The 14,190-nt window shown below is 48.3% G+C and overlaps 1 pseudogene across 1 annotated transcript; it reads right to left on the minus strand.

Annotated features, from left to right (window-relative positions):
• Positions 1–2,383: 2,383 nt before the first annotated feature.
• Positions 2,384–13,626, minus strand: LOC311514390 (carbonyl reductase [NADPH] 1-like; annotated as a pseudogene). Its single transcript, XR_014714701.1, has 4 exons — positions 13,545–13,626; positions 13,144–13,453; positions 5,942–6,048; positions 2,384–2,821 (listed from the first exon to the last, which is right to left on the minus strand). The product of XR_014714701.1 is annotated as a carbonyl reductase [NADPH] 1-like (transcript).
• Between the last annotated feature and the right edge of the window lie 564 nt (positions 13,627–14,190).

Consider the following 14,190-nt stretch of genomic DNA (forward strand, 5'->3'; position numbering starts at 1 on the left):
GAGTTTGGGTGCAGGAGGGGGCTCCGGGCTGGGGCAGGGGGCTGGTACAGGAGGGGGTGCAGGCTCTGGCAGGGAGTTTGGGTGAAGGATGGGGCTCAGGGCTGGGGCAGGGTGTTGGGGTGCAGTGTGCAGGAGGAGTTTCGGGGTGCTGGCTCCAGGAGGGGGCTCAGGGCTGGGGCAGGGGGTTGCAGTGCAGGAGTGGGTGTGGGGTGTGGGCTCAGGGCTGGGACAGGGGATTGGGGTATGGGAGGGAGTGTGGGATGCAGGCTCTGAGAGGGAGTTTGGGTGCAGGAGGGGGCTCCGGGCTGGGGCAGGGGGCTGGTACAGGAGGGGGTGCAGGCTCTGGCAGGGAGTTTGGGTGAAGGATGGGGCTCAGGGCTGGGGCAGGGTGTTGGGGTGCAGTGTGCAGGAGGAGTTTCGGGGTGCTGGCTCCAGGAGGGGGCTCAGGGCTGGGGAAAGGATTTGGAGTGTAGGAGGGAGAGAGGCATGTGAGCTCTGGCCAGGCGGCGCTTACCTCGGGTGGCTCTCTGTCAGCGGCGCAGCGGGGCTAAGGCAGGCTCCCTGCCAGCCCTAGCTCCGTGCTGCTCCCAGAAGCAGCCAGCACATCCCTGCAGCCCCTTGGGGGAAGGGGACTCCACATGCTGCCCCTGCCTTCAGGCACCGTCCCCACAGCTCCTATTGGCCGCAGTTCCTGGCCAATAGGAGCTGTGGAGTCAGCACTCGGGGTGGGGGCAGCACGCGCAGACCCCCTGTCCTCCCCAGAGGCCGCAGGGACATGCCAGCTGCTTCCAGGAGCAGCATGGAGCTAGGGCAGGCAGGGAGCCTGCTTTAGCCCCGCTGTGCCACCAGACTTTTTTCAGCGTAAAATCTCCCAGTTTGGCTTCAGTAGCCTCTGGGAGATAGAGCCTGATTCCAGGAGACTCCCGGTGAAACTGGGAGGGTTGGCAACCATAGCTGGCTCCCATATCTCCTTAAAAGGGCCAGTCAACCTGTAACAAGCTAGAACACTAATTTTGAACACTCTTCTACTAGCTTGATCCAATCTTCAATAGCCAGTCACCATTTTACAACTCTGTTTTGCTCTAACCACCTTTAAACTGTCCTCAGTTTGAAAACCCATGTCAATATAACCCAAATTTATCTTGGCTTGCCCAACAACCAACTCAGAACACAGGGCTAAGTTAGTTCATGGGTACATACATATGTGTTGCCTCTCAGTTTGTTCAAACTGAATATGATAAAGGATGGTTTGGAAGATAGTCTATAACTCTGTTCAGGCAGAGAGCTGAATGGATGGACCCTTATACCTGCATGGAGCCCCAATGTCTTCAACAGAGCTCCATGCAAGTCCAGGATCTGCCCTCAGGATGCTCCTGGCAGGATCAGGATCTAGGTATCAGTCTGAGTTACCACTGTACTAGCCTTGAACTCTAGCGGTTTAAACCATAATATTGGCTGAATTCAAAAGTAAAAGTAAGTTTGGTGCCATTCTTGTCACTGTTTGTCAACTTCCATTTTGCCCATGTAAACAGGCAAATCTGCTTCATTGAGTATCTCATGAAACTCATTCCTGTCTTGGAACATTACATTGCCTGCATTACAATAAACATACAAGGAATGCTTGCACAATGCATAGTTCACTTTTGCTATTATATGGAAAACTCTTCGCCTTACATTCTGATGAGCACTAAATTCGCATAGTTTCCAGGATGTATATCACAACTTTGCACTTGCTTACTTTATTTTCATCCATGTACACATTCTGAATTTCATACATTTTCTTGTTGTAAAGTGGGGTGGATATTGATACATAACAGTAACTTAAATGATTTTGTAATAAACTGTGTGTAATAATAATTTGTGCATATTAGGGTGCATGCCCTCAACCTTAAGATGAATTTATGGTTTTAAATCAAAAAGTAATCACATATTAGAGTTACATATACATTAATATTAAAACAAGTTAGTGACTTGTACTGTTATTAGTGTTAAATCATAGCAAATATGTTGCCTAATTCTGTCATATAGCAATGCATTTTACAAACATTGGCCCAGATTGTGGCTTTAAAACATGGCCTGTGTTAGGCAGATAAGAGAAAAAGCCACGCAGCAATCATAGTTTTATGGAGAATCTCTACTACCCCATGAAAAGATATAGTACGTGCCCCCTCCACCTACTACACAATGGTTCAGCTCCACTGGCTGTTTTGGTGAAGGGTGTCTAGTGTCAAGCATGAAGTTAGATTAGTACCATGCTTGTAAGCTTCACAGTGATTTGTTACTGGTGGATGGGAAGAGAACTCTTTGTAACTTCACCCTTGAACATCTACGGAGGGACAGAATCTCATTATCACTTGAAGAGAGACACACCCAAAAATTGCTGTTCACCAAGTCTGTACAGCTTTTTCACTAACAAACTGCCCGTGAGGCCCATCAGCCTCAGGGGCTAAAAGCACTAAGTAAACTAGAGTCTCGGCTCCCTCATCTGGACTTTTAGGGGCATTGGGACCTGCCATGTCGGTTCTCATCCATCCAGGGCAACAGGCATTCAGAAGAATTTGATCAGCTTTCCTTTCCTCGTTCAACATCCGAGCTTGAATTCTGGACAAGACTGTGACTCCAATTTTAGACACACCATAAGCAGTATTTGGCCAGCCCTCCTTCTCATGCACTCCGTTCTTGGTATCTTCCACAAACTTCGTCATGAGCTTCACTAGCTCCTCCTCAGTGATTGTGTCACTGTGAAATTTCTGCTGCAGGTCTTGGCTACATCTCTTGAGTGTCCGAACACTTATGAAACTGGATACATTCACCACTCTGCCTATAAGAAGGAAAATACCACAGTGCAATCATCATCAAAATACTGTGAAGTATTAAAGTAAACAAGAATGGAAAGTGACTGATACCACAATAATTTGTCTATTAAAATAGATCAAATATTTATTAAAAAATAAATGGTCAAGTAGCATTGCCAAAAACTAAACAAAAGAATTCTGGACTAACAGCTGATACAAATGCTAAAAAACGAATAAACCAAATGAGAGTCTAAAAGTAATTTATAATGTATATATATTGTTGCTTAAGAATGCTAAAGACAGCCACAGATCCTCAGCTAAGACCAAGGAGCATGCAGTTCAGAAGGTGTGGAAACATGGTCTTTGCTTTTCCCCAATCCTGTACCCGCTGGGTTTCAGCAGGTCCCCAGTGTAATTTAGAGCAACGTACAGGTCTACAGACTCCTCCAACTTACTCCAGCTGCCAGTGCCCCAATAGAGTAGATGCAGTACCTGGGGATTAGCCAGGGACTATCTGTCTAACCACAAGGAGACGACGAAGGGGACATGCCCCAACATTTTAGGCATTACCTTTTGTCCTTTTGTTACTTTAAATGAGAAATGGATGATGGTGCAACTTTCACCAGGTTCCATTTCTTATTTAAAGTACCAGTGTGCCAGATTGAGTGAGACAAGCGCTCCAGAACTTTTTTGGGCTGGGAGGGCCTCTCCACATGATGAGGAATGCTGACCGTGGTTGTTATGCAGCAAGCCAGCTACAGGGCCAGAAGAGGCAAGCACCATCCCTCCACCAGTGCCTGTACCCTGGGGGATGCCCATTTAAGAAAGTGCTGGGGGCAGCCTCCATCTTGGTAGCATAGCTGGAATTATACTGCAAAAGAGGATGGGGCTGGAAATCTCCAGAGCCATCGCAGACTCAGCACAAGGTCTCTGTGGTGCTGTCTTTGCTCTTCTGTGGATCACCCAGGGTGCTCACACAGCTTGACAGATTCACTGGGTTCTGGGATGTTATGTGACCCTGCCTCAGCCAGTTACTGACCAGAATCTTTAAAAAAGCTATTTTCCATCTAAGAGAGCAGTTCAGACTATTTTGGGCCACACGATCCTTTCTCAACCAACTGTATTTCTCAGCCCGAGAGCGTGTAATAAATATAGTGGGCCAGATCTCAGCCGGAATGAATCAGTTAATGGAATGAGGTCACTTTCTAACTGCTGAGGCTTTGGTCCAGTTTTTATTATATTGTTGTAGATGTGCAGCTTCCACATTAGTCACATCCAACAACTTTTATAGCCAAACAGCCCAGGTCAAATGTCCACTTGTAAGTGTTTTTACACTCAAAATATCTCAGAAGTTTTTTTCTTCCCAAATTTGTATGTGGTTCCTTCTTTGTTTCTAAGGGCCTGTCTACACTTAAAATGCTACAGCGGCAAATCTGCACGGCTGCAGCTGCACCATGGGAGCACTTCAGTGTAGACGCTACCTACGCTGATGAGAGGGGTTCTCCTTTCGGTGCAGTTAATCCACCTTCCTGAGAGGTGGTAGCTAGGTCAACGGAAGGATTCTTCCATTGACCTAGTGCTGTCTATACCAGGAGTTAAATCTGTTTAGCTACATCTCTCAGGGGTAGGGTTGCCAACTTTCTACACGGAAAAAACTGAACACCCTTGCCTCGCCCCCCCTCCAAGGCCCCGCCCCCCGCTCACTCTGTCCCCCCTCCCCATTGCTCGCTCTCCCCACCCTCACTCCCTCGCTCATTTTCACCAGGTTGGGGCAGGGGGTTGGGGTGTGTGGGGGGGTGAGGGCTCCGACTGTGGGTGCAGGCTCTGGTGTGGGGCCGGGGATGAGGGATTTGGGGTGCAGGAGGGAGCTCCAGGCTGAAGGGTTTGGAATGCAGGAGGGGGCTCTGGGCTGGGGCAGGGGGTTGGGGATTGTGGGGAGTAAGGTCTCAGGCTGGGGATGCGGGCTCTGGGGATGATGGGGCTGCAGGAGGGGGCTCCGGGCTGGGGCTGAGGGGTTCAACGTGTGGGAGGAGGCTATGGGCTGGGGAAGGCGGTTGGGGTGCAGGGGGTGTGAGTGCTCCAGATGGGGATGCGGGCTGTGGGTGGAGCTGGGGATGAGGGATTTGGGGTTGCAGGAGGGGGCTCCAGGCTGGGACTGATGGGTTCGGAGGGTGGGAGGGGGATCAGGGCTGGGGCAGGGGGCTAGGGCACAGGAGTGGGTCAGGGGTGCAGGTGGTGCTTACCTCAAGCAGCTCCCAGAAGCTCTGTGCTCCAGCTCCAAGGGGAGGTTCGGCCAGCAGCTCTGTGCACTGCCCTGTCTGCAGGCGCCGCCCCCACAGCTCCCATTAGCCGCAGTTCCCAGCCAATGGGAGCTGCAGAGCTGGCGCTTGCAGCATACGTAGCCCCTTGCCTGCCGCTATGTGTAGGAGCTGGAGGAGGGACATGCCACTGCTTCTGGGAGCTGTGTGGAGCCAAGGCAGGCAGGGAGCCTGCCTTAGCCCCGCTGTGCCGCTGACTGCACTTTTACCGGCCCAGTCAGTAGTGCTGACTGGAGCTGCCAGCGTCCCTTTTTGACTGGGCTTTCCAGTCGAAAACCAGACACCTGGCAACCCTACTCAGAGTTGTGGATTTTTCATGACCCGAGAGACGTAGCTATACTGCTGTAAAATCCTAGTGTAGACCAGGCCGAAGGCTGTGTCTAGACTAAACTTTTTCTTAAAATTACCCACCCTACTACCAATACAACTTCACCTATGGTAACAACGGTGGGAGTCTCTCACTGGGAGAGTTAATAAAGACTGACCACTGCTGTTTTCACTACTGCGCCAATGGACTTTGGTCAGAGTGTGTATATATGAATGACATGGTAGTTAAATGCTGCCAGGTGACTCTGCCCTGTTTATTCTAGTGCTCTCACATTGGGACCACTGATGGAGCTGAATCAGTTGTAGCAATGGTGGGAAATTGTAGGAAAATAAATCTAGTATACAGATTTGTAGTACTAAATAGTATGAGCAGTATAATAGTAATAGCATAATACTAAATATTGGCTACTTAAAATGTATGGCAAAATACACTGCGGTGGTCTAGTACTTCACCTCATTGAGGAAGAAGTTGTGACAATATTGTGAGTATGTTGAGCTTACCATGTGGTTTTATGAGCGGTAATAACATATTGCAGACATCTCTGGTTCCAAAAAAGTTGGTTTTCAGTGTTCCTCTGCTTGAATGTGAAAGGGTGTGGGATCATCAACTTTTTATAGAGAAAAAACAGCAACAACACAGGAGAGAGTCAAACTGCAAATCTGAACAATTACGTAATTATGTAAAAATTGACAGACAGGAACATGCGTCACACCTGAATCCCTATCTAGAAAAGGAGAATTTATTTGGGCTGGGGTGTGACTGTTCCCCTAGTGCAGTCTGACAGTTTTCTCCTTAAGAGACATGCAGGTAGTAGCCAACAGGAGCTAAGCATTCTCCCCACACTCTCTCCCACCAGGATCAGCACCTCTTCTTTTGTCTGGAAAGGCTAGTTGAGAATTTTGGACTACAACTTTGACTATGATTGGTAGGTTGCATAGAGAGAAAAAATAAATAAACTGGGCTAAAAGAACATTATTAAAGTTGCAAAATCAAGCGCTTCCAAAAGTTAAGAAATGCAAAAATTAAGGTTTCTTGTGTATATGCTGTCGTTAATTATATAATCACATACTATCTTTTCCCACACCTACGCAGGGAACGTTTTGCGGCATGAGAGGGCAGGGCATGGAGTTCTTTGGACCACTGTAGCCAGCAGCATTTAGAACAGCCTTAAACTCCTGCAAGCCCCAGGCTTGGGGTGATAGAAAGGTGGCATAGAGACACTCTTCCACATCTCAGCTGTCCCAACTGTGAGCTTGATGTAGATGAGTATTCAACCCAAATATTTCAAACAGCACTTACAGTGGAGCAAACTCAGATTCAAAAATTCAGAAGAGTCATCTGACTTAGGGTATGTCTACACTACGGAATAAGGTCGAATTTATAGAAGTCGGTTTTTTAGAAATCGGTTTTATAAATTCGAGTGTGTGTGTCCCCACAGAAAATGCTCTAAGTGCATTAAGTGCATTAACTCGGCGGAGCGCTTCCACAGTACGGAGGCTAGAGTTGACTTCCGGAGCGTTGCACTGTGGGTAGCTATCCCACAGTTCCCGCAGTCTCCGCTGCCCATTGGAATTCTGGGTTGAGATCCCAATGCCTGATGGGGCTAAAACATTGTCGCGGGTGGTTCTGGGTACATATCGTCAGGCCCTCGTTCCCTCCCTCCCTCCGTGAAAGCAAGGGCAGACAATCATTTCGCGCCTTTTTTCCTGAGTTACCTGTGCAGACGCCATACCACTGCAAGCATGGAGCCCGCTCAGGTAACCGTCACCCTATGTCTCCTGGGTGCTGGCAGACGCGGTACGGCATTGCTACACAGTAGCAGCAACCCCTTGCCTTGTGGCAGCAGACGGTACAGTACGACTGGTAGCCGTCATCGACATGTCCGAGGTGCTCCTGGTCGCCTCTGTGAGGTCGATCAGGAGCGCCTGGGCAGACATGGGCGCAGGGACTAAATTTGGAGTGGCTTGACCAGGTCATTCTCTTCAGTCCTGCAGTCAGTCCTATTGAACCGTCTTATGGTGAGCGGGCAGGCGATATGGACTGCTAGCAGTCGTACTGTACCATCTTCTGCCAGGCAGGCAAGAGATGAGGATTGCTAGCAGTCGTATTGTACCATCTTCTGCCAGGCAGGCAAGAGATGAAGATGGCTAGCAGTCGTACTGTACCATCTTCTGCCGAGCAGCCATGAGATGTGGATGGCATGCAGTCCTTCTGCACCGTCTGCTGCCAGCCAAAGATGTAAAAGATAGATGGAGTGGGTCAGAACAAGAAATAGACCAGATTTGTTTTGTACTCATTTGCCTCCTCCCCTGTCTAGGGGACTCATTCCTCTAGATCACACTGCAGTCACTCACAGAGAAGGTGCAGCGAGGTAAATCTAGCCATGTGTCAATCAGAGGCCAGGCTAACCTCCTTGTTCCAATAAGGACAATAACTTAGGTGCACCATTTCTTACTGGAACCCTCCGTGAAGTCCTGCCTGAAATACTCCTTGATGTACAGGCACCCACTTTGTTGATTTTAGCTCCCTGAAGCCAACCCTGTAAGCCGTGTCGTCAGTCGCCCCTCCCTCCGTCAGAGCAACGGCAGACAATCGTTCCGCGCCTTTTTTCTGTGCGGACGCCATACCAAGGCAAGCATGGAGGCCACTCAGCTCACTTTGGCAATTAGGAGCACATTAAACACCACACGCATTACCAGCAGTATATGCAGCACCAGAACCTGGCAAAGCGATACCGGGCGAGGAGGCGACGTCAGCGCGGTCCCGTGAGTGATCAGGACATGGACACAGATTTCTCTGAAAGCATGGGCCCTGCCAATGCATGCATCATGGTGCTAATGGGGCAGGTTCATGCTGTGGAACGCCGATTCTGGGCTCGGGAAACAAGCACAGACTGGTGGGACTGCATAGTGTTGCAGCTCTGGGACGATTCCCAGTGGCTGCGAAACTTTCGCATGCGTAAGGGCACTTTCATGGAACTTTGTGACTTGCTTTCCCCTGCCCTGAGGCGCATGAATACCAAGATGAGAGCAGCCCTCACAGTTGAGAAGCGAGTGGCGATAGCCCTGTGGAAGCTTGCAACGCCAGACAGCTACCGGTCAGTTGGGAATCAATTTGGAGTGGGCAAATCTATTGTGGGGGCTGCTGTGATGCAAGTAGCCCACGCAATCAAAGATCTGCTGATATCAAGGGTAGTGACCCTGGGAAATGTGCAGGTCATAGTGGATGGCTTTGCTGCAATGGGATTCCCTAACTGTGGTGGGGCCATAGACGGAACCCATATCCCTATCTTGGCACCGGAGCACCAAGCTGCCGAGTACATAAACCGCAAGGGGTACTTTTCGATAGTGCTGCAAGCTCTGGTGGATCACAAGGGACGTTTCACCAACATCAACGTGGGATGGCCGGGAAAGGTGCATGATGCTCGCATCTTCAGGAACTCTGGTCTGTTTCAAAAGCTGCAGGAAGGGACTTTATTCCCAGACCAGAAAATAACTGTTGGGGAATGTTGAAATGCCTATATGTATCCTTGGGGACCCAGCCTACCCCTTAATGCCATGGCTCATGAAGCCGTACACAGGCAGCCTGGACAGTAGTCAGGAGCTGTTCAACTACAGGCTGAGCAAGTGCAGAATGGTGGTAGAAAGTGCATTTGGACGTTTAAAGGCGCACTGGTGCAGTTTACTGACTCGCTTAGACCTCAGCGAAACCAATATTCCCACTGTTATTACTGCTTGCTGTGTGCTCCACAATATCTGTGAGAGTAAGGGGGAGACGTTTATGGCGGGGTGGGAGGTTGAGGCAAATCGCCTGGCTGCTGGTTACGCGCAGCCAGACACCAGGGCGGTTAGAAGAGCACAGGAGGGCGCGGTACGCATCAGAGAAGCTTTGAAAACCAGTTTCATGACTGGCCAGGCTACGGTGTGAAAGTTCTGTTTGTTTCTCCTTGATGAAACCCCCCGCCCCTTGGTTCACTCTACTTCCCTGTAAGCTAACCACCCGCCCCTCCTCCCTTCAATCACCACTTGCAGAGGCAATAAAGTCATTGTTGCTTCACATTCATGAATTCTTTATTCATTCATCACACAAATAGGGGGATGACTACCAAGGTAGCCCAGGAGGGGTGGTGGAGGAGGGAAGGAAAATGCCACACAGCACTTTAAGCACAGCACTTTAAAAGTTCACAACTTTAAAATTTATTGAATGACAGCCTTCTTTTTTTTGGGCAATCCTCTGTGGTGGAGTGGCTGGTTGGCCGGAGGCCCCCCCACCGCGTTCTTGGGCGTCTGGGTGTGGAGGCTATGGAACTTGGGGAGGAGGGCGGTTGGTTACAGAGGGGCAGCAGTGGCAGTCTGTGCTCCAGCTGCCTTTGCTGCAGCTCAACCATACACTGGAGCATACTGGTTTGGTCCTGCAGCAGCCTCAGCATTGAATCCTGCCTCCTCTCATCACGCTGCTGCCACATTTGAGCTTCAGCCCTGTCTTCTGCCCGCCACTTACTCTCTTCAGCCCTCCACCTTTCCTCCCGGTCATTTTGTGCTTTCCTGCACTCTGATATTATTTGCCTCCACGCATTCGTCTGTGCTCTGTCAGTGTAGGAGGACAGCATGAGCTCGGAGAACATTTCATCGCGAGTGCGTTTTTTTTTTTTCTTTCTAAGCTTCACTAGCCTCTGGGAAGGAGAAGATCCTGTGATCATTGAAACACATGCATCTGGTGGAGAAAATAAAAGGGACAGCGGTATTTAAAAAGACACATTTTATAAAACAGTGGCTACACTCTTTCAGGGTAAACCTTGCTGTTAACATTACATACATAGCACATGTGCTTTCGTTACAAGGTCGCATTTTGCCTCCTCCCACCGCGTGACTACCCCCTCAACCTTCCCCCCTCCCTGTGGCTAACAGCGGGGAACATTTCTGTTTAGCCACAGGCAAACAGCCCAGCAGGAATGGGCTCCTCTGAGTGTCCCCTGAAGAAAAGCACTCTATTTCAACCAGGTGACCATGAATTATATCTCACTCTCCTGAGGATAACACAGAGAGATAAAGAACGGATGTTGTTTGAATGCCAGCAAACATACACTGCAATGCTTTGTTCTACAATGATTCCCGAGTACGTGTTACTGGCCTGGAATGGTAAAGTGTCCTACCATGAAGGACGCAATAAGGCTGCCCTCCCCAGAAACCTTTTGCAAAGGCTTTAGGACTACATCTAGGAGAACCGCAAATGCCAGGGCAAAGTAATCCTTTCACATGCTTGCTTTTAAACCATGTATAGTATTTTAAAAGGTACACTCACCAGAGGTCCCTTCTCCGCCTGCTGGGTCCAGGAGGCAGCCTTGGGTGGGTTCGGGGGGTACTGGCTCCAGGTCTAGGGTGAGAAACAGTTCCTGGCTGTCGGGAAAACCGGTTTCTCCACTTGCTTGCTGTGAGCTATCTTCTTCGTCCCCAAAACCTGCTTCCGTATTGCCTCCATCTCCATTGAAGGAGTCAAACAACACGGCTGGGGTAGTGGTGGCTGAACCCCCTAAAATGGCATGCAGCTCATCATAGAAGCGGCATGTTTGGGGCTCTGACCCAGAGCGGCTGTTCGCTTCTCTGGTTTTCTGGTAGGCTTGCCTCAGCTCCTTCAGTTTCACGCGGCACTGCTTCGGGTCCTTGTTATGGCCTCTGTCCTTCATGCCCTGGGAGATTTTCACACAGGTTTTGGCATTTCGAAAACTGGAACGGAGTTCTGATAGCACGGATTCCTCTCCCCAAACAGCAATCAGATCCCATACCTCCCGTTCGGTCCATGCTGGAGCTCTTTTGCGATTCTGGGACTCCATCATGGTCACCTGTGCTGATGAGCTCTGCATGGTCACCTGCAGCTTGCCACGCTGGCCAAACAGGAAATGAGATTCAAAAGTTCGCGGTTCTTTTCCTGTCTACCTGGCCAGTGCATCTGAGTTGAGAGTGCTGTCCAGAGCGGTCATAATGGAGCACTCTGGGATAGCTCCCGGAGGCCAATACCATCGAATTGTGTCCACAGTACCCCAAATTCGAGCCGGCAACGTCGATTTAAGCGCTAATCCACTTGTCAGGGGTGGAGTAAGGAAATCGATTTTAAGAGCCCTTTAAGTCGAAATAAAGGGCTTCATTGTGTGGACGGGTGCAGGTTTACATCGATTTAAGGCTGCTAAATTCGACCTAAAGTCCTAGTGTAGACCAGGGCTTAGAAGAAGGAAGTGAAACTGGTCTTTGGGAGAATGGTGGAGTTTATTTGCCATTTATTTATTCTTCAGTTATAATCAAGTCACCCCCCTGGTGACTCAGCTATCAGTCAAGATAGCATGCTGACCCAGTTACAACAGTTAAAAGTTGTACAGTTAACAGGACCTAGTTGCACTGTAACCAGGCCCCTGTAAAAGGGGCCTTAATCCTGTTGGAGGATGGGAAAGCTGCTTAAATTGATTGCAACCTGCGTGACAGTCAATCAAAGGAGGGATTTGGCCCCAACTCAGTCACAGAACAGTAAACTTTCCAGGGCAGATTCAAATTGCTCAGACATTGGTTGCACAAGAAATTGAAGTTTGAAATGTGATACTTAGTTAATACACCTGGAAGTATTATGTGTGGTGAACAGTATAATTAAGTGTGCAATACAATTTTCATGGTATCACTCTGCTTCTATGTGCTCAGAACTTTCTGGAGAATTCCTCACATCCCAGTCCTCAAAACACCAGCTCACATGCTTAATTTGATGATTGTAATCAATGGGACTATTTATAATAATAAAGTTAAGTATATGTGTGAATGCTTTCAGAATCAGGACTATAGTTTGGAAGTTTTCATGCTTATTTTTACTCCAAAAATGGAAGAAAATTCTCCCCACCTTTTTGGAGATATATAAATGAAGAAAAATATCCCTTTGTCAAAAAAAAACACAAGTAACTCTTGCTAATTTTTGTTACCTCATGTAAGTAAAAAACAACAACCAGAAACTGAATATTTAATTTTCAAAATGTAATATTGCATTGACATAAGTTTATTACTTGCTTTTCTATGTTTTAAATGTTAGTACTGAATTGCATACAATACCTACAAGGCTGTTTTTCTTATTCCCTGACATATTTTGGATGAAGAGGATCTCCAGCTATGTCTTTTAGGGACCATAGCACGGTCTGTTTGTTAGCTCTGTTTTCCAGAGCCATAACAGTGTGCTTCTGTTGGATTTGCACTATCAGCAGAGCTAGTTTCTTCTAAAATGGTCAACTGGATTGAGGCAGTGAACTTTCTCTTTGATATTATTTGTTATTATGATGATTTAACTTTAAAATAATAATGAAGTTTAAATGGAAAATTTAAGGAAATCAAACCAAGTTACCACTCCACTCCTCTACCCAAATTCCACTAATAAAATGTGTGCATAAATTTGGGTACCATAATAGAGCCCTGATCCAGATAATGGCCTCCTGGTGTTAATACAACAATAATTATTAACAATTATAACACCAAGCACAAAGCAATGCACATTACACCACATATTTTGCTACTATCCTAATCTTATGTACACTGAAGCCCTGTCTGCACTAAAATGATAGCTGTGTCAGCGAATCGAGTCACTACACAGTGTAGACATAATCTAATTTTGTCCATGGAACCACGTTCAAACCTTGCTCAGGCCAAAGCAAGGTCTTGTCAATCAGCCAGCATTCTATCTTTGAACCAGAATCCTGTGTTGTTAACCAGCACATTCAGCCCTCCGTATTTCTCCTTCAGGAAGTTGGTGATGTCCAGCTGGTGGAAAAGCGGGCTCAGTCCCTCCTCCTGCAGCTTTGCCACCACAGCTTGATCCCGTCCTGGGTCCCGGGCTGTCAGGTACACATCCCCAGTGAACTGCTTACACAGAGCCCGCACAATAGCAAATCCAATCCCTTTGTTGGCCTCAGTCACCACAGCTACTGGGGTGCTGCTGGACATCCTCCTGGGCTAGTAAATTCCAAAGCAAAACTCACTGGGGACTACTTCCTGCAAAAGGCAAAAATAGGTCTGCATCAATGGACTTGGCACATTAGACCATTATTACCTCTCTGCCAGCATGCTGTATAATTCCACTCACAGGTGCCAGGATCTGAAAGTAACAGAAAACTCTGAAGGTTAGCAAACCTCAGTCACACAGCAACGCCTGCTCTGCACAGCCTGTGCTCCACCTCTGCTCCCATCCCAGCCTGAAACCAGCCCCCTCCTAGCAGCCTGCCATGCATAATACACAGTCCCAGGCACTCCTCCTGGCTTCCTTCTAGCACCCTGTGGGGGAAGGGAATAGGGAGACTCAGCATGCAGTGGGGATATCTATGCCTGTAGTAAGTAATTTAGCTGATAACATAGAGCCTATGGGTATTTGGGGAAGAGGGTTTTTCACTCCAATTTCTATCATCAAGCAAGTAGCCCATCAGGAGGTAATGTGGCACTAGTACTCTCATGGCTGCACCAGTCAGACATGCTTATTGGTGCTGGGCTACTTCACTTGTAGCTGAGGCATTGAGCAGAGCTGAGTTAGAGCAGATCTAGTGCCTGATGTTGCCCCTGCTCTCAGCCTAATGCCCGCTGCTCCAGTTATTGCCCTGTCCCCAGCGACTTGCCTGCAGTTACTCCTGAGGGCATTCTGCACCAAAAAATTAAAAATTCTGCACACAATATTTTAAAATTCAGCAAATTTTATTTGTCAAATAAATGTGGAGGTGCTGGCAGTGGGGAGCACAGGC

Source organism: Lepidochelys olivacea (genome assembly GCF_965140295.1).
Source record: "Lepidochelys olivacea isolate rLepOli2 genome assembly, chromosome: 1".
Lineage (NCBI taxonomy): Eukaryota > Metazoa > Chordata > Testudines > Cheloniidae > Lepidochelys > Lepidochelys olivacea.